The sequence below is a fragment of the Geotrypetes seraphini genome, chromosome 4, assembly GCF_902459505.1.
Source record: "Geotrypetes seraphini chromosome 4, aGeoSer1.1, whole genome shotgun sequence".
In the NCBI taxonomy this organism is placed as follows: Eukaryota; Metazoa; Chordata; class Amphibia; order Gymnophiona; family Dermophiidae; genus Geotrypetes; species Geotrypetes seraphini.
This window is the reverse complement of record NC_047087.1, coordinates 122,825,880-122,845,976: the sequence shown is the minus strand read 5'-3', so window position 1 is coordinate 122,845,976 and position 20,097 is coordinate 122,825,880. Positions and strand designations below refer to the sequence as shown.

General features: G+C 49.3%; 1 protein-coding gene across 2 annotated transcripts in view; it reads right to left on the bottom strand.

The window, feature by feature from the left end:
• Window positions 1-20,097, bottom strand: part of SLC22A15 (solute carrier family 22 member 15) — a 177,642-nt gene that overhangs the window by 114,117 nt on the left and 43,428 nt on the right. The gene's annotated exons all lie outside the window — the stretch shown is intronic.

Sequence of the window (20,097 nt, the reverse complement as noted above, 5' to 3'; positions counted from 1 at the left end):
TTTGCTGGCTTGAAGGCCCTGCTATGAAGCCTGGGGCGATGGATTGCTCTGGACTTATTTGGGACATATTCCTTTCCTTCTTTCCTGGAATGTGTGGATGGCTGGGGGGGGGATGCCTGTTTGTGTTGGAGGGGATGCCATGTTCTTTCTTGGAGGGGGGGGTACTCCCTTCTTGAAGTTGTTGACCGGTTGAGGGAGTGGTGTGCGTGAGTCAGATAAGGGTGGGAGTGTTTGAATGTTGGGTGGGTGGGTTGGTGGTACATATGGAGGCTCTTTTGAGCCATTATGTAGTGGTTTCTAGTGCATTACACTGTTATGCCTTGTGGTTGTCCATTTTTGCTGGCCAACCGGTTGTTGAACATCTTACATGTTGTTGGACTTGTTTATGTATTGGTTGGGTGGGATTCAAGGGTGCTTTCATTTTGGTGTGTTTATAGGTGGGCTTGATCTGAGTGGCTGGGGGTGGTTTCTTGTCGGTATAGTTTGCTGGGAGGGGGAGTTGGGAGCTGATCCACAGGACCCTTGGACCACTAGTGGGTCGCATGAGGGATGGGGAAGGGGTGGTGGGGGGGAGGTGTGGGGGGGTGGGTGGATATGCTGCGGTTTTCTTTTGTTCTTTCTCTTTCCTCTTCTCTTTCTTCTTCTTTCCTACTTCTCTTTCCGTATTCCTGGTGCCCTGTATTTGGCCTTTTATCCTTTGGTGGATGCTCGGGTCTAGATTGAGGGTCTGGGAGCTGGTCGCTGGCTGGGACGGCCTTGCTCTCGGTTCTCTTTTTGGATTTTTGCCTGATCTTTGTCTATATCCTTTTTCTCATGAAGCCTCTTAGATGTATTTCCTGGAATATAAATGGTGTCATTTCACCTATTAAACGACATAAGATTTTGAGAACCTTGAACCGTCAGAGAGCTGATTTGGTTTTCTTGCAGGAGACGCATCTGTCAGCGGCGGAGCATGCTAAACTTCAGACCTGGTGGGTTGGCCATCATTTGGGGGCACCTGAGAACAACCGTAAGGCGGGGGTTTTGATTTTGATTCGGAAGGGGTTACCCTTTGTTATTCAACAGCAGTGGACGGATCCTGGAGGTAGGTATATCATCGCCAAGGTGCTATTTAATCGTCAGCCCCTGATTCTTTGTAATGTTTATGCTCCTAACAACTATGACTCGATTTTTCTCCTCACTTATTCGCCTTCTTGGTCAACATTCGGATGTGCCTTTGCTTGTGGGGGGGGATTTCAACTGTGTTCATGACCCCTTGTTGGATAAATCAATTCCTGCTCCCTAGGATCGGCTGCAACCTACTAAGGGTATTTCTTTACTTTGCTCATCCTTGGACGTTATTGATGTTTGGCGGACACTTCACCCAGGGGAGCGTGATTATACTCACATATCTAGAGCTCATGCTTCCTTATCCCGGATTGATTACTGGCTGACCTCTAGCACTTTGTTTTCTAAGATTGAATCGGCCACGATTGGTTCCTTTGACGTTTCTGATCATGCCATGCTTTTGTTAATCTTGCATTTGGATGTCTCTCCACCGGGTTCCTTCCGTTGGCGATTTCCGCTCCGTTTGTATCAGGACCCGAAATTTCAGGAATTCCTGCTTCAAAAATGGTCTGACTATCAACTCCATAATATTGAACATCGGGCTGATTCTACGCTTTTCTGGGAGGCTGCGAAAGCGGTACTCCGCGGTGAGATCATGGCATATTCCAGTCATCAACGTCGTGCTCGGGATAGGGAGCTTTTACAGTTGGAACGTAGGATTGGTAACCTCCGTCGGCTTTATAGTCAGTCTCACGCTTCCTCTTTGCGCTCTCAGCTCTTAGCCTCCCAGTGCAAGCTTCATGAATTGTTACACGCTAGAACAGTCAAGTCGCTCGCTTATTATAGATATCAATTTTTTCGCCATGGAAATCAACGGGGGGCGCTTTTGGCAAAGGTGGTCCGTCGATCGGCGGGACGTACTCATATCCTGCAACTTCGATCGGCAGGGGGGGATATGGTCAGGACGGATGCCGAGATTAATGCTGTGTTTTTTGACTATTATAGGAAGCTTTATTCACAACAATCTGATTTAATGGAAGGCACCGCATATTTGGATGGTCTTTCCCTTCCGTGCTTGTCTGATAGGGCGGTGGCTAAACTTAATGCCCCTATAACGGCTGAGGAGGTAGCAGGAGTCATACAGAAGGGGTCCTTGTTAAAGGCCCCCGGACCAGATGGTTTCCGGATGGAATTCTATAAACTTCTACTTCCTACATTAGCTCCAGTCTTAGCTGATACCTTCACAGCAGCCATTCAGCGGGGTGGCCTTCCGGACTCCCTCACTTCGGCTCAAATAGTTGTACTATTGAAGCCCCATAAGGATGCAGCCCTCTCTTCTTCTTACCGCCCCATTTCGCTGCTGAATGTGGAGGCCAAACTGTTCGCCAAGGTTTTGGCTAATCGATTGGCTTGTGTTCTTCCTGATTTGATTGCTTCCCCTCAGGTGGGATTTGTGCAGGGGCGTACTAGTGTGAAAAACATTAGATCCATATTGGCGTCTTTGGAATTCGTGGAGAGAACTCAACTATCTTCTCTATTGGTCAGCTTTGATGCTGAAAAGGCCTTCGATCGGGTCTCTTGGAATTTTTTATTTGAGGTTTTAACTCGGTATGGTGTAACGGGTTTTTTTCAGGATGCGGTTCGGGTGCTTTATCATTCTCCTACAGCTTTTGTCTGGGCCAATGGACTTTGTTCTCCTTCATTCCCCATACGTCGTGGCACGCGTCAGGGCTGCCCCTTTCCCCATTGCTCTTTGCTCTGTCGTTGGATCCCTTGATCCGTGATATTCAGATTAATGGAGCTATTTCGGGTATTCGAATTGGTTCTTCCGAATTTAAAATCTCGGCTTTTGTGGACGATCTCCTGGTCCATATCTCGGACCCCGCAGTATCTCTTTCTAATCTGATGGCCACTTTTCAAGAATATGGAGACTATTCTGGTTTTAAGCTTAACCTTGATAAATCTCTGGCGTTGGCCACGTCCTCGGTTTTGCAGGACTCTTGGCCTGGACCCTTTCCTCTTCAATGGGCTTCTTCCTCGTTTCGTTATTTAGGGATTTTGTTGACGCCTCGTACCTCCGCGTTATATCGAGCTAACATTGATTCTTTGTTCTGTTCTTCGGCTGAGTGTTTTGCTCGTTGGTCTCCTCTTCCTCTGTCCTTGTCGGGCAGGATCCATTTGTTTAATATGGTCCTTTTTCCAAAATGGCTTTATACTTTGCAGTTGCTCCCTTTATGGCTCTTGAAACGGGATATTACTAAATTACATTCTATGCTTTCTCGATTCTGTTGGGGGGGACGGCGACCACGGGTGGCGTTGCGTTATCTGTTCGGTGCGTGGGGAGGAGGGGGACTGGGGTTACCACATTTTCGGTTATACAATGCTGCCTGCTTGATGCGTTTTCTGGGGGAGTGGCTTTCGGATCGGCAGGATTTTACTCCAAAATTCTATGAGAAGGAATTTTTTGCACCTTGGCATATTCTGTCCTTGGTGCACACACCCTGTTCCGCCTTGCCGGCGCCTCTCCGGGGGAGTTTGTTGTTGCACTCGCTACGCGTTATTTGGTCTTATGTGTTGGACTCCTGGAATGGTACTCCCTCGATTACTAGATACTTACCTATTCAGGGGAATTTACAATTCAGCCCCGGCATGGAGACTGCTAGTTTTCGTAAATTGGCATCCCGGGATTTCACGTTGCTTACCCATGTTCTCCAAGCTGATGGTTCTTTACTGTCCTGGGATGCTCTGGTTCGGTCGGGTGTTTTTTCTGTGGGTGACTTTCTTGCGTTTCGGCAACTTCATCATTATGTTCGATCCCTCCCCCGAACCGCTTTGGCTTTTCCTATTGAGGACAGATTTGCGGCACTACTGGATCCCTATTTGGAAGATGGGTTTACAGTTTCTGGTCTTTATAAGGACTTCCATCGATTATTGGGTCCGACTGACTGTGCTGTCCTACACGCCCGTTGGTGTCAGGATCTGGGGATAGCACGGGACGCTTTAGATCTCCCTTCCTTAATTGCAAGAATCCCAGGAGTCTCTGTTAATGCAGATCTACGGGAGTGTCAGTTTAGGGTACTTCATCGGGGCTATTTTACGAAAAGTCAGTTATATTATTCGGGTTACACGGATTCTCCTTTATGCCCTAAGTGTCTCCAGCAACCCCATTCGTTTATCCATGCCTTTTGGTCCTGTGTGAAAATCAAACGTTTTTGGCGGCAGGTTTTATCTTATGTGGAGCGTGTTTTAGGCAATACACTACCTTTCTCCGCTGCTGGTCTCTTGCTGGATAAGTATGAGGCCTTCCGTTTATCTGATTCGGGTCAGCGGCAGTTTATGAGACGGGTGGGTGTCTTGGGGAAGAAGGTAATTCTATCTGTTTGGATTGGAGAAACTTTACCATCCTTTTGGGACTGGAGGAATCGTTTGCATGCTCTGCTGCTGCTGGAGCGTAAAGATGCGTCTTATAGCTTACGACGAAAGCGACTCTTTCTTCGGATCTGGGATTCTTACCTTTTTTCATTATCACCACGGGCTAGAAGTGACATTCTAAATTCCTTGTGATTTTTTCTGAGACCCGGGCTTGTTTTCCATCTTTGAGGGGCGCCAGGTGTACTTCTCTTTCTCTTTCTTTCTTTTCCTTCCTTTTTTTTTTCTCTTCCTTCTTTCTTTCAGTGTTGGAGTCAATTATTGTCTTTGGCAGTTGGCTATCTGAGTCCTAGCCTACTGCACTACAATTATTCCTGCTTCAGATTAGGGGGTTTGGGGAGGGGGGGTGGTCTGGGTGGGATTGTTGGATCTTATATTTTGTTTCTGATTGTTTTCTTCTGTTGATGTGGTTATTGCATATTGGTTTGTCCTTTGTTATTTGATAATAAAAATTGATTCAACATAAAAATATATATTAGAGACCATTAGAAAATAAAAAATGAACATAGACTCTAAATAGTGAATTAGGTTTTAAATTATTTAAATAGTGGAAATAAAATTTGTAAGTATTAAATAATAAGGTTTATGCAGTCTAGAAAGTGTTAGATAACTAAAGATTAATGAATTAATTTGGTAGGGAGGTGGGGACTAAGCCAGTGACATTATAAGGAGGCAAGAGAAAAAGGCGCTTCCCTTCTCTTGAACCAGTATGGGAAGATGTATTCCTAAGTCTGAAGCTTATATCCCTGCAAAATTTAAATCTAAATTTAACTTTAACTTTAAATATGTACTAATGATTGAATGAGTGGAATTTAGAGTCTATGTTCATTTTTGATTTTCTAATGGTCCCTAATATATAATTTTGAATCAGTCTTGTCTCCCTGAATATTTAGTGGTTTCTCAACCACAGGATGACAGGAGAAGAAGAGCTGTTGTAATACTATTTAAAGAGGGTCTTAATTTAAATAGGTCATTTGTTTCACAAATTTGTGACTTAGAAGTACACTTCTCCCTCCGTATCCACGGGGGTTAGGGGCAGAGCCGGCCCGCAAATATTTAAAAAACGCGAATAATATTCGGGCCGGTTCTGCCCCTAACCCCCACTTCCCCCTGGCTATTTTAAGCCTTGTAAGCCCCCCCCTTAAGCCTTGCCTGGTGGTCTAACGGGTTTTCGGGGCAGGAGCGATCTTCCCACGCCCCTGCCCCGTGCAGATCGCTCACAGGAAATGGCTGCCTTGAGCTCCTGTAGTCTCTCGAGCCATTTCCTGTGAGCGATCTGCACGGGGCAGGAGCGTGGGAAGATCGCTCCTGCCCCGAAAACCCGCTAGACCACCAGGTAAGGCTTAAGGGGGGACTTACAGGGCTTAAAATAGCCCAAAAAATTAAAATGGGTTTCGGATTTAAAACCGCGAATAAACAAATCCGCGGATGCTGAAACCGCGGATTCAGAGGGGGAAGTGTACTTCTTTTGACCTTGAAAACTCAGAATAAGAACATAAGAATTGCCGCTGTTGGGTCAGACCAGAGGTCTATCGTGTCCAACAGTCCGTTCCCGCGGCAGCCCTTAGGTCAAAGTCCAGTGCCCTAACTGAAACTAGCCTTACCTGCGTACGTTCTGGTTCAGCAGGAACTTGTCTAACATTATCTTGAATCCCTGGAGGATGTTTTCCCCTTTAACAGCCTTCAGAAGAGTGCTCCAGTTTTCTACCACTCTCTGGGTGAAGAAGAACTTATTGTGTTACTGTGCCCTGGGATTTTACACTCAAATTATTCATCACTGATTGATCTAATTATGGACCTTAATCTCCCAGTTAGGATTACGATTATTCTAAGACAGTTGTCCTTAAATCTGTCCTGGTGGATCTCCATCCAGTCGGGTTTTCAAGATGCCCCTAATGAATATGCATGAATATTTTAAAGACCCCTCACCCCCATTTTCTTTGACAGATTGTCAACCTATTATTCACTGTGGAAGCTGCTTACAGGGAGAACCTCTGCCTCAACAAGCCTGAATCTGGACTGTTTGTGTCTTCTGACTGCCTCTCAGGCCCAACAAACCGGCTGGAGACCTCAACCCTCACCAGATTACACACATGCAAGCCGGGGAGGAAAGCAATTTGCCTCAATCCTGGAAAATCCACCACAGAGCCACTCAGCCTGTGCTCAAGCCCACTGTGGACGAACCTCGGGTGAGCTTCGGTCACAAGAGAACATTCCCTGAGCCTCCAAACTAGAGGTCTGCACGGGAATCCCGCAGGGATCCCTCCCAGGCCTAAAGGACACCCAAGGGAACCCCTCCAAAGTCGATGGGACTCCCAAGGGGATGGAACTGGGGTTCTTTCCTATCTTGATTTGAGGCCTACCTTATTTCTGGTCCGGAGCTGGGCTGAGCTCCCGACGAATCATCAGCATGTCACATAGGCATGGAACTCATCACGTAGGCAGTAAGCTCAGCACAAGCACACATTGGTTCAGCTGCAGCACAATGGGCCAATCACAAACAACCTCAGAGTTCTAAGGTCGTTTGTGATTGGCCCATTGTGCTGCAACTGAACCAATGTGTGCCTGTGTTGAGCTTACTGCCTACGTAATGAGCTCCAAAAGAGGGAGAGCCGACGGCTGAGTTGCTGCTTCTGGGGAGTTGCAATGTTTCACTTTTCGTTGCCTCTGTGCAGCCACCCGAGCGATGAGCAGGATGACTCTCTGGCTCCCAGCTGTGTTCTGCCCTGCCCCCACCTGAGCTGGCCAAAGTTGCACAGGGTAAGTGTGGGCACTGGGTCTGGAGAAGGGAAGAACCTCGGGGGCGGATCAGGCCAGAATCCTGCACCTCCCCCTACATGGCTTCCCACTGCCGTAGTGAAGGTGGCTGCAGCTCCTGGGCACTGGGGTAGCTGGCTGGGAGAGGCCCTACTCCCCTTGCCAAACCACTTGGTAGGGGCTGGCTGGTGCTGCTGAGGTCAGGTTAGTGGGGATGGGGGAGGGAGAAAGGCATGGTGGGTGCTGGGACTTGGCCTGCATGTGACAGGTGGGGGAGGAGGAGAGTCAATTTGGCCCAAAGGTTAGGCAGGGGTGGGCTTGGGATTATTGGGGGACGGCTAGGGGGAAGGAAGAGGGAAGTGACAGGCAGGCCAAGGTAAGGAGAAGAAAGTGTGAGAGCTAGCATGAAGGGAGAGAGTGAGGTGACAGGGAGAGGAGAGGGGGTACAAGATAGCAGAGACAAGTAAGCAGACAGTATAGCTAATATGAGAACTAGCAAAAGGGACAGGGACAGGTGACGACAATCATAAGGGGTAGAGAGAATGAGGCAATGGTGACATGGAGCATGGGATTACAGGTGGCTAGAGAATAAGGTGGCAGACAGGCCAGCCAAGGTGATAGCCTTCCACCTTGGGCAGAGAGAGAGGCAGGGAGAGTGATGTGGCAGGCTGGATGGGGTGAAGGGGAAGGGAGAGAATCTGGTGACAGGAACAGGCATAAGGGGGTACAGAAATGATGGTGACCACCTCAACTCCTTGGTAAAAAAATGCTTCTTTAGCCTTCATATGCTGAGGAAAGTGAGATCCTGCTTTCATCATTCTCACTTCGCCATCCTTGTTCAATCCACCATCCTCTCTAGACTGGATTATTGCAACTCCATCTTTATAAGCCTAACTAAGAAAAACCTCCATAGACTTCAGCTAATTCAGAACGCCGCGGCTAAGCTTATTTTCGCAAAAGGCAAGTTCGACCATGTCTCTCCACTCCTGTCCAAGCGCCACTGGCTTCCAGTACACTCCAGAGTCCTCTTTAAATGTGCCTGCTTAGCCTTCAAGATTCTACACCGCATCCTTCCTCCCGTTATTCCACTCCTTTGGAACTCCTCTAACCCTAACTCCACTAGATCTTAACAAAAACTGAAACTATCATTCCCTTCTACAAAAGGTATATCCCGCACAGGAAAACTAGGAACATCCCTCCCCTTTAGAACCACAGAACTCTGGAACAACCTCACATCCCCGCTCAGAAATTCAAACTCCCTCCAATTCTTCCACAAACACCTGAAAACTTGGCTCTTTTCAAAAATCTAACACCTCCTGCTCTCTGGGACCCTTGTCCCTCTCTTTCTTCTTGTTCCTTTCTATAACCCTTCATTGGAGTTCCTTTCTATCCTAACTCTGTAAACCGTGCCGAGCTCTACGCTTGTGGAAATGGCGCGATATATAAACCTAAGGTTTAGTTTAGTTTAGGGAGAGAGTGGTGATGGTGACAAGGAATCAAGTGGGCCAGTATGAGGGATAGGGAGGTTGTGTTCTGTTCTGTATGTATGTATGAAAAAGACTGTTTTCTTTTAGCGTTGACTGTGCAGGATCGATCTGTATTAATCTGGCTTCAGTTTAACAATGGGTATATTGATGTTCTAATGCTCACTGCAGCGTTTCTGATGCTCCCTTTTCCTAGGTGCACCCTTGCTTTGTGACTCATGGATTATTACTAAAAATATATTTTTATAGAGAGGAGGGGTATTAAAAAAGGAGGGGGGTGTTAAAAAAAAAAAAGATTGTATTTTATTGTTGGTTTAAATAAACTAAGGCTTTAAAAAAATCAAAACTGGGAGGGGAGGGTGATAATTTTAGGCATTGTAAAATAAAATAGAACGATTGTCAAGTAATGTGTTTAACTGTATTGTTTTAATGTTTGTACACTTGATGTAAGATTGAAAATGAATAAAGAATTTAAAAAAAAAAAAAAACTTTCTGAAGTAACTGCTGCTTTTTATGAGAACAGGTAACTTATGGGGGCGATGGGCGAGGATGGGTGGGGACATAGGGGATTCCTTGCGGGGACGGGTGGGGACGGAGGGGATTCCTCACGGGGACGGGTGGGATTTTGGCAGGGACGGGTGTGATTTCGATCCCCGCACAACTCTCTACCCCAAACTGTTAGTGCAGGCTGAACAAGTGGATGTACTTGAATTCAATCTGCCCCTTGGAAGTAGGTCCTCAGTCTCAGAGTCTGAACTCTCCCATAACCAGAACTGTCCCAAGATGGGATTCTCTGCAGCACCGAAAAGCCTCGCAAATGGTCCAAAAAACTGAATATAATTGAAAAATAAACATGAGCAGAAAAGACCAGTTCCTACCATCTCGTTTGTAGAGAGAGAACTGAGTAATTGGAGGATAGCCCAGAAGGATGGAAGGCAAAGCAAAAGAATGCTAATGAAGCTCCTTATAAGAATTCTCGTGAGAAGGGATCGACTACCCACATATTTAGAAATGGAGTGTCTGTCGTACTAGAAGGTTTGGGAGGTCTGTTTAGGATATATGATGATGGTCATGTTCAGTTTATATATGAAGTGGGATCCACCCAAGGGTTCTAAAGGAACTAAGTCAGGAAATAGCGGGCGCAATCCAGCATGTTTGCAACCTATCCTTGAAAACTGGAGAGGTACCAGAGGACTGGAAACTGGCGAATGTCACACCTATCTTTAAGAAGGGATCGAGAGGTGACCCCGGGAACTACAGGCCGGTGAGCCTGACTTCAGTTATAGGGAAGATGGTGGAAGCAATGATCAAGGACAGCATTTGCGAGCACATCGAAATGGCCTACTGCGGACAAGCAAGCACGGATTCTGTAAGGGAAGGTCGTGCCTGACAAACCTTCTGTACTTCTTTGAGGGAATAAGCAGTCAGGTGGACAAAGGGGAACCCATAGACATCATTTACCTCGATTTTCAAAAGGCCTTTGACAAGGTGCCACATGAAAGGCTGCTTAGGAAGCTGTGGAACCAAGGGGTGGGCGGGGATGTACACAGATGGATCAAGCACTGGCTGTCAGGTAGACTACAGAGGGTCGGAGTAAAGGGCCAATATTCTGACTGGCGGGGAGTCACGAGCGGTGTGCCGCAGGGATCGGTGCTGGGGCCGCTACTCTTCAACATATTTATCAATGACCTGGAAACGGAGGCAAAGTGTGAGGTTATAAAATTTTCAGACGATACCAAACTCTGCGCCAGAGTTAGGACCAGGGAGGAGTGTGAGGAACTGCAAAGGGACCTCGATAAGCTGGAGGACTGGGCAAACAAAGGGCAAATGCGCTTTAACGTAGATAAATGCAAGGTCATGCACATAGGGAAAAAGAACCCGTTGTTCGAATATAAAATGGGGGGGAGATTGCTGGAAGACACCGGACTTGAGAGAGACTTGGGTGTGCTAGTGGATCCATCCATGAAACCATCCGCACAGTATGCAGCAGCTTCGAAGAAAGCCAACAGGATGCTGGGCATCATCAAGAGGGGCATATCTACCAGGACGCGGGAAGTCATCATGCTGCTGTATCGAGCGATGGTGCGCCCACATCTGGAATACTGCGTTCAATATTGGTCGCTGCACCTCAAGAAGGACATGGCAGTTCAGTCCAAACGAGGGCAACGAAACTGGTAAGAGGGCTGGAAAACTGCCCATATGCCGAGAGGCTGGATAAACTGGGGCTCTTCTCTCTGGAAAAGAGGAGGCTCAGGGGGGATATGATAGAGACCTTCAAAATACTTAGGGGCATAGAGAGGGTGGACAGGGACAGGTTCTTCAGACTAAAAGGGACGACAGGTACGAGGGGGCACTCAGAGAAACTGAAGGGAGATAGGTTCAAATCAAATGCAAGGAAGTTTTTCTTCACCCAAAGGGTCGTGGACAAATGGAATGCGCTCCCGGAGGAAGTGATCAGGCAGAGTACAGTACAGGGATTCAAACAGGGATTTCCTGAGGGAAAAGGGAATCGTGGGGTACTGAGGGAGGTGCTGGGGTGTTGCATAAGTATAGACAGCTCACTAGGTCGTGCAGGTGCAAGGCCAGAGGGTTAGGACATTGATGGGAAGATAGGACTTCGATGAGAAACCTAGGGGGCAAAGGGGCCCCTTCTGGTGATTAAGGCAGGTCATGACCTGTTGGGCCGCCGCGGGGGCGGACTGCTGGGCGGGATGGACCTCTGGTCTGACCCGGCAGAGGCACTGCTTATGTTCTTATGTTATGTTCTTATGTTGCATTTATGTTTGTCAACTATTGGGCATTGGATGAAAGGGAATAAGTTAATAACCAAACAATGTTAAATTCAGATTCTTCTGCTAGCTCCTTATGATTTGGATGATGTCCCTTCTCATATGATTATTGATGATTCTATCATCCCCATTGTGTCTTGTATTAGGAATTTGGGAGTTCTGTTTGATTTGTCTCCATCAATGAGAAAATGATGTTAAAATAATACAGTCCATTTTTTTCAAGCTCAAAATGGTACATAGGGTTAAGGTGCTTTTATTATTTGAAAATTTTCACACTCTTGTACAAAGTATGGTCTGCCATTAATCGACTATTGTAATGGTTTACAAAACATCTTTTGAAAGTGTTACAAATTATTCAAAATGCAAATGAAGGTAATTTTTTGAATTTCATGATGTTCTCATAACGCCAGTCCTACAGAAATTGCATTGGCTGTCTACTGAGTACAGAAACTGTTTTTCAAGTTTTATTATTTATTTTTAAAATTGTCAGGGAATAATTTTGTGATGTTAGCTTCTAGCTTCAAGATTTATCAACCAATGGGTACACTGAGATTTACTCGGGACTGTCTATTGGATGTTCCTTCTATTTAGAATGTTAGGCTGGAAAAATACGACTCAACAATTTTGTATGTTGCCAGTCCAAAATTATGGAATTCTTTGCCTGCAGAATTGCAGAAGGGGCAAACTGTGAGAGATTTTAGACAGCATTTTGGAGCTGAATGATTTTTTCAGTATAAATGAATTATATTTTAGAGTCATAATATATATCGTATTTTCACGCATATAACGCGCGCGTTATACATGATTTTTACAAACCGTGCATAACCTTGCGCGTTATAAGCGTGAGCGCGTTGTACAAATTTTTTTTACATAGTTCCCTCCCCCCCGACGTCCGATTCACCCCCCCCGCAGGACCGCTCGCACCCCCACCCCGAAGAACCACTCGCACGCACCCGCACCCCGAAGGACCGCTCGCACGCACTCCCACCTGCACCCCGAAGGACTGCTCGCATCCCCACAGCCTCCCGACCCCCCCCATCATGTAGAAGCTCCTACCGGTGTCCTGCTGCTTCCTCTTGGCGGTCCCGGCCCTTCTGTGAGCCCTGCGCTGCTTCCTCTTCCGGCATTCCCGCCCTTTCTCTGACATCAAGCCCTCTTGCCCCGCCGACTCCCCGACACGATTGGGGCAAGAAGGAGCTCAAGCCCTCTTGGCCCAGCCAACCGCGGCACCCCCGACATGATCGGGGCAAGAGGGAGCTCAAGCTCTCTTGCCCCCCCGACTCCCCGACACGATCAGGGCAAAAGGGAGTCCAAGCCCTCTTGCCCTGCCGACTCCCCGACAATATCGGGCCAGGAGGGAGCCCAAGCCCTCCTGGCTCTGGCGACCCCCCCCCCCCCCCCGCTAGTTGTTCGGGCCAGGAGGGAGCCCAAGTCCTCCTGGCCCTGGCGACCCCCACCCCGCACTACATTACGGGCAGGAGGGATCCCAGGCCCTCCTGCCCTCGATGCAAACCCCCCTCCCCCCAACGAATGCCCCCCTCAAGAACCTCCGACCACCACCCCAGCCGACTCACGACCCCCCTGGCCGACCCCGACACCCCCACCCCCCTTCCCCGTACCTTTGTGTAGTTGGCCGGACAGACGGGAGCCAAACCCACCTGTCTGGCAGGCAGCCAACGATGGAATGAGGCCGGATTGGCCCATCCGTCCCAAAGCTCCGCCTACTGATGGGGCCTAAGGCGCCTGGGCCAATCAGAATAGGCCCAGGAGCCTTAGGTCCCTCCTGGGGGCGGGGCCTTGGGCACATGGTCGGGTTGGGCCCATGTGCCTCAGGCCCCGCCCCCAGGAGGGACCTAAGGCTCCCGGGCCTATTCTGATTGGCCCAGGCGCCTTAGGCCCCACCAGTAGGCGGAGCTTTGGGACGGATGGGCCAATCCGGCCTCATTCCGTTGTTGGCTGCCTGCTGGACAGGCGGGTTTGGCTCCTGTCTGTCCGGCCAACTGCACAAAGGTACGGGGAAGGGGGATGGGGATGTTGTGTGGGTCGGCCAGTGGGGTCGCGGGTCGGCTGGGGAACGGTCGGAGGTTCTTGGGGGGGGGGCGGTCGGTGGGGGGGAGGGGGGTTTGCGTCGAGGGCAGGAGGGCCTGGGATCTCTCCTGCCCGTAATGTAGTGCGGGGCTGGGGTAGGGGGTCACCGTGGCCAGGAGGGCTTGGGCTCCCTCCTGGCCCGAACAACTAGCGGGGTGGGGGTCATCAAGGCCAGGAGGACTTGGGCTCCCTCCTGGCCTGAACAACTAGCGGGGGGGGGGGGGGGGGGGGGTCGCCAGAGCCAGGAGGGCTTGGGCTCCCTCCTGGCCCGATATTATCGGGGAGTTGGCGGGGCAAGAGGGCTTGGGCTCTCTTTTGCCCCGATCGTGTCGGGGAGTCGGGGGGGGGGGGGGGCAAGAGGGCTTGAGCTCCCTCTTGCCCCGATCGTGTCTGGGGTGCCGCGGTTGGCTGGGGCAAGAGGGCTTGAGCTTCCTCTTGCCCCGATCGTGTCGGGGAGTCGGCGGGGCAAGAGGGCTTGACATCAGAGAAAGGGCGGGACCGCCAAGAGGAAGCAGCAGGACACCGGTAGGAGCTTCTACATGATGGGGGGGGGGGTCGGGAGGCTGTGGGGGTGCGAGCGGTCCTTCAGGGTGGGGTGCGGGTGCGTGCGAGCGGTCCTGCGGGGGGGGGGAATCGGACGTCGGGGGGCATCAGGCTTTCAGGGTGGGGGCAGGACTTCAAGGGGGAGAGGAGAGTCAGGGCGGGCAAAAGGAGAGTCGGGGTGGCCAGAGGAGAGTCTAGGCGGGCGAAAGGAGAGTCAGGCGGCGACGGGAGAGTCGGGCAGCATGCGCGGTATATGGGTGTGCGCGGTATACAAAATTTTTTTACATATATTTCGGTTTCCCGCGCGCTATACCCGGGTGCGCGTTTTACACGGGTGCACGTTATCTACGTGAAAATACGGTAATTTGTCACATATTTTATGAGAATTTGACTAGTTTTGTCATGATCAATATTTTAGATATTATGTCTAAGTATGATTGTGTTAGTGTGATCTACTTAGAATATTAAGATAATGCAGAAAGCACAGTTACTTACCGTAACAGGTGTTATCCAGGGACAGCAGGCAGATATTCTTGACTGATGGGTGACGGCACCGACGGAGCCCCGGTACGGACAATTTTAGAGTGATTGCACTCTAAGAACTTTGAAAGTTCTAGTAGGCCGCACCGCGCATGCGCGAGTGCCTTCCCGCCCGACAGAGGCGCGCGGTCCCCAGTTAGGATAAGCCAGCTAAGAAGCCAACCCGGAGAGGTGGGAGGGACGCAAGAATATCTGCCTGCTGTCCCTGGATAACACCTGTTACGGTAAGTAACTGTGCTTTATCCCAGGACAAGCAGGCAGCATATTCTTGACTGATGGGTGACCTCCAAGCTAACAAAAAGAGGGATGGAGGGAAGGTTGGCCATTAGGAAAATAAATTTTGTAAAACAGATTGGCCGAAGTGTCCATCCCGTCTGGAGAATGCATCCAGACAATAATGTGATGTAAAAGTGTGAACTGAGGACCAAGTAGCAGCCTTGCAGATTTCCTCAATGGAAGTAGATCGGAGGAAAGCTACAGACGCTGCCATAGCTCTAACTTTGTGGCCCGTGACAGAACCTTCCAGTGTCAGGCCCGACTGAGCATAACAGAAAGAAACGCAAGCAGCAAGCCAATTGGAGAGAGTGCGTTTAGATACAGGATGACTCAACTTATTAGGATCAAAGGACAAAAATAGTTGAGGAGATGATCTGTGGGGCTCAGTACGTTCAAGATAGTAAGCCAGAGCACGTTTACAGTCCAAGGTATGCAAAGCCTGTTCACCTGGATGAGAATGAGGCTTTGGAAAAAATACAGGTAGGACTATGGACTGGTTAAGATGAAAGTCAGACACAACCTTAGGAAGAAATTTGGGGTGTGTACGGAGAACCACCTTATCATGGTGAAAAACAGTGAAAGGTGGATCGGCCACTAGTGCATGCAGTTCACTGACCCTCCTGGCAGAAGTGAGAGCTATAAGGAAGACCACTTTCCAGGTAAGAAATTTGAAATGCGCTGTGGCCAAATGTTCAAAAGGAGGCTTCATTAAAGCGGAAAGAACCACATTGAGACCCAGACCACAGGAGGAGGCTTGAGAAGTGGTTTCACATTGAAAAGGCCCCTCATGAACCGAGAAATCAAAGGATGAGCCGAGAGGGGTTTTCCATGAATTGGCTCATGAAAGGCAGCAATTGCACTAAGGTGAACTCTGATAGAAGTAGATTTAAGACCAGAGTCAGACAAGGAAAGAAGATAGTCCAACACCAGTCCCACTGCTAGAGACATGGGATCATGGTGATGTAAGAGGCACCAGGAAGAAAACCGAGACCACTTCTGTTGATAACACTGGAGCGTGGCCGGTTTCCTGGAAGCATCAATGATAGAGCGGACAGGCTGAGAAAGGAGTGAGTGAGCCGAAGTCAGCCCGAGAGATACCAAGCTGTCAGGTGCAGAGACTGTAGGTTGGGATGCAGTAGGGTCTGCTGATGCTGAGAAAGCAGAGAAGGAAACAGTGGAAGAGGTATGGGTTTCCTGGAACTGAGTTGAAGTAGAAGGGAGAACCAATGTTGCCTGGGCCACCGTGGAGCGATGAGAATCATGGTGGCTTGTTCCCTCTTGAGCTTGAACAGTGTTCGCAGCATGAGCGGTAGAGGGGGAAAAGCATATAGGAAGAGACTGGTCCAATCCAGGAGAAATGCCTCGGGCGCCAGACGGTGAGGAGAGTAGAGTCTGGAGCAAAACAGGGGCAGCTGATGGTTGTGGGGAGCTGCAAAAAGGTCCACTTGAGGAGTGCCCCATTGAGCGAAAATGGTCTGAAGAGTCGAGGGATTGAGAGTCCATTCGTGAGGTTGGAGAATTCTGCTGAGATTGTCCGCTAAGGAATTCTGTTCCCCTTGAATGTAGATAGCCTTCAGGAATAAGTGACGAGCTGTCGCCCAAGACCAAATCCATTGGGCTTCCTGACACAACAGGCAGAGCCCGTTCCTCCCTGTTTGTTGATGTAGTACATTGCAACTTGATTGTCTGTGCAAATGAGTAGTACTTGAGGAAAGAGAAGATGTTGAAACGCCTTGAGGGCATAGAACATCGCTCGGAGTTCCAGGAAATTGATGTGGTGTTTCTTTTCCTGGGCAGTCCAAAATCCCTGAGTTTGGAATTCGTTCAAGTGAGCTCCCCAGGCGTAGGGGGAGGAATCTGTGGTGATGACTAGTTGATGAGGAGGTAGATGGAACAGCAGACCTCTGGATAGATTTGAAGATGTCAACCACCAAAGAAGCGACTGTCGAAGAGACGAGGTCACAGATATGTGTTGTGAACAAGGATCCGTCGCTTGGGACCATTGGTTCGCTAAGGTCCATTGAGGAGTACGCAGGTGGAGACGTGCGAAGGGTGTGACATGTACTGTCGAAGCCATGTGCCCCAATAGCACCATCATGTGATTCGCAAAAATGGTAATCTGTTGAAACACCTGCTGACAGAGATGGAGGATGGCGTGAAGGCGGTTGGATGGAAGAAACGCCCTCATCAGAACAGTGTCCAGAACGGCTCCAATAAATTGAAGTCGCTGGGTCGGAATGAGGTGAGACTTGGGTAGATTGATTTCGAACCCTAATGGTCGAAGGAAGTGAATGGTCTGATTGGTGGCAAGCAGAACCGCCTGAGGGGAATGAGCTTTGATCAACCAGTCGTCCAGATAAGGGAAGACTTGAAAGTTGTGAGAGCGGAGATAGGCCGCTACCACAATCAGACATTTGGTGAATACCCTGGGAGAGGAGGCCAGGCCGAAGGGTAGCACTTTGTACTGATAATGATGTTGATTGATGAGAAAGCGCAGATATTGCCTGGACGTCAGATGGATAGGAATATGTGTATAAGCCTCTTTGAGATCGAGGGAGCATAGCCAGTCGCCCTGAGCGAGAAGAGGGTAGAGGGTGGCAAGAGAGAGCATTTTGAACTTCTCCTTGACCAAACATTTGTTGAGATCTCTGAGATCTAAGATGGGTCTGAGGTCTCCGGTCTTTTTGGGAACTAGAAAGTACCGGGAGTAAAAACCCTGACCTCACTGATCTTGAGGAACTTCTTCGATGGCATTGAGAAGAAGGAGGGATTGAACCTCTTGAGCGAGAAGGAGGGACTGAGACTTGTTGGAAGCAGACTCTTTTGGCAGGCCTAACGGCGGAGGAGTCTGAAAATTGAGGGAGAAGCCATGGGCTAAGATCGAGAGCACCCACTGGTCGGTGGTGATTACCTCCCATCGAGAGTGAAAAATGGTTAATTGACCTCCTATGGGCTGTGGAAGAGGACAGGAGGGAGGGAAACTGGCAATGCCCAGGAGAAGGGAGTCAAAAGGGCTGAGTCGGCTTAGTCTGAGTGACAGGCTTTATGGTAGGTGGCTGTTGCTGACGTGCTTGTTGGTGCTGTTGCTGCTGCCTCCGAGGTTGTGGAGGTTGAGGCTGAACTGGCCGAGCAGAAAACCGCCTCTGATATGATGGCTGCTGTCTAAATGGACGAGGAGGAGGAGGCTTCTTTTTATTTTTCAGCAAAGTATCCCACCTCGTCTCATGGGCAGAGAGCTTTTGAGTGGTGGTATCCATAGATTCTCCAAAGAGCTCATCACCCAGGCAGGGAGCATTGGCAAGGCGGTCCTGGTGGTTCACATCAAGGTCGGAGACTCGGAGCCATGCCAATCGTCTCATCGCTACAGACATAGCCGTGGCTCGGGATGTGAGTTCAAAAGTATCATAGATGGACCGGACCATGAACTTCCTGAGTTGTAGGAGACTGGAAGTGCATTGTTGGAATGCAGGAAGCTTACGGTCAGGAAGATACTTTTGAAAAGAAGAGACTTGCTGAATCAAATGTTTCAGGTAAAAAGAGAAGTGAAACGCATAGTTACCTGAACGGTTGGCCAGCATTGCATTTTGGTAAAGTCTTTTACCAAATTTATCCATGGCCTTGCCCTCTCTGCCAGGAGGGACAGAGGCATATACACTAGAGCCTGCCGATTTTTTGAGGGTGGACTCCACCAGCAGAGATTCATGGGGCAGCTGGGGTTTGTCAAACCCTGGAATAGGAATCACCTTGTAAAGCGATTCCAGCTTCCTAGGGGCTCCTGGAAAGGTGAGAGGAGTTTCTAAATTTTTGTAAAAAGTTTCCCTCAAGATGTCATGGAGGGGTAACTTTAAAAATTCTTTCGGAGGCTGGTCAAAATCCAAAGCATCAAGAAATGCTTTGGATTTTTTAGAGTCAGACTCTAGAGGGATGGAAAGGGTGTCCGACATCTCCTTAAGAAACTTGGTGAAGGTCGAGTGCTCTGGCTTACCAGCAGGATCCTGCACCGATGAATAATCTGCCTCGGTACCGAGGGGGTCATCAGAATCATCCCACAAATCAGGGTCCCGTACCGATGACAGACGGCCCTGAGAAAGTGGGGTAGAAGGTTCGGTATGCTTGGTTTTGCGTACCGATTTACCAGACCTCATGGGCACCGTACCGGGTGACTGTACAGCAGTACGGGTGTCAGAGAACGGCACCTGCTCCGAAGTCGAGTAAGCAGTGCGTCGAAGAGACTTCGGTTCCGCCGAGAGAACAGGCATAGAAACAGATTTTTGCGGTGCCGACAACGTCGATGCCGACAAAACAGGCTGTTCGATGATCGGCACCGAATGCTCAGTAGGTACCGACACTGGAAGGCTCGGAGTCAGCAGAGTCGGGAGCAAGTGTTGTAACTGCTCCTTAAGCTGGACCTGAAGGATGGATGCTATTCTCTCATCCAGAGACGGTCCCGATGGCACCGGTACCGCTTTTTTCTTGCTCGGTACCTGTGGTGCAGCTCGACGCTCAGGCGAAGTCGATGCCGATGAAGATGGAGTGACTTCAATAGGAGCGGAGCGTTTGCGAGGCCGGTGCGCAGTCTGCAGGACTTGGCTCACTGCTTGTTCGACTGGCGGGCTAAGGACAGTAGGGGATGGCTTCTTAGCTGGCTTACCTACAGGGTGCGACACCGAGGATGGATCTTGCGGTGTCGAAGTCACCGGTGCCGATTTGGAGGAAGATGACGGTGTCGATGCCGGGGGAACTTCCATGGCGGCACCGAAAAGAATTCGCTGTTGAATTTGGCGATTCTTTAGAGTTCTCTTTTGGAGAGAACTGCAGCAGGTGCACGTTTCTGCCCTATGGTCCGGACCCAGACACTGAAGGCACCACTTGTGCGGGTCGGAAAGAGAAATAGGATGTGCACACCGCTGACACTTCTTAAAACCCGGTGAAGGGGGCATGAAGGGAAAAAGGGCCGTAGCAAAATCGAAGCCCGAGGCTTCGATGGTGCCAACAGGCCCCGCCGGGGCTGACCGGAAAAAAGTCAAAAAAAAATTGACTTTTTTTTTTTTTTAAATAAAAGAAAGAAACGATAAGGTGAATAAATCACGACAAGAAAATAACGCGCGAGCGGGAAGGCGAGAAAAATTTGAAAAAATTTTCCA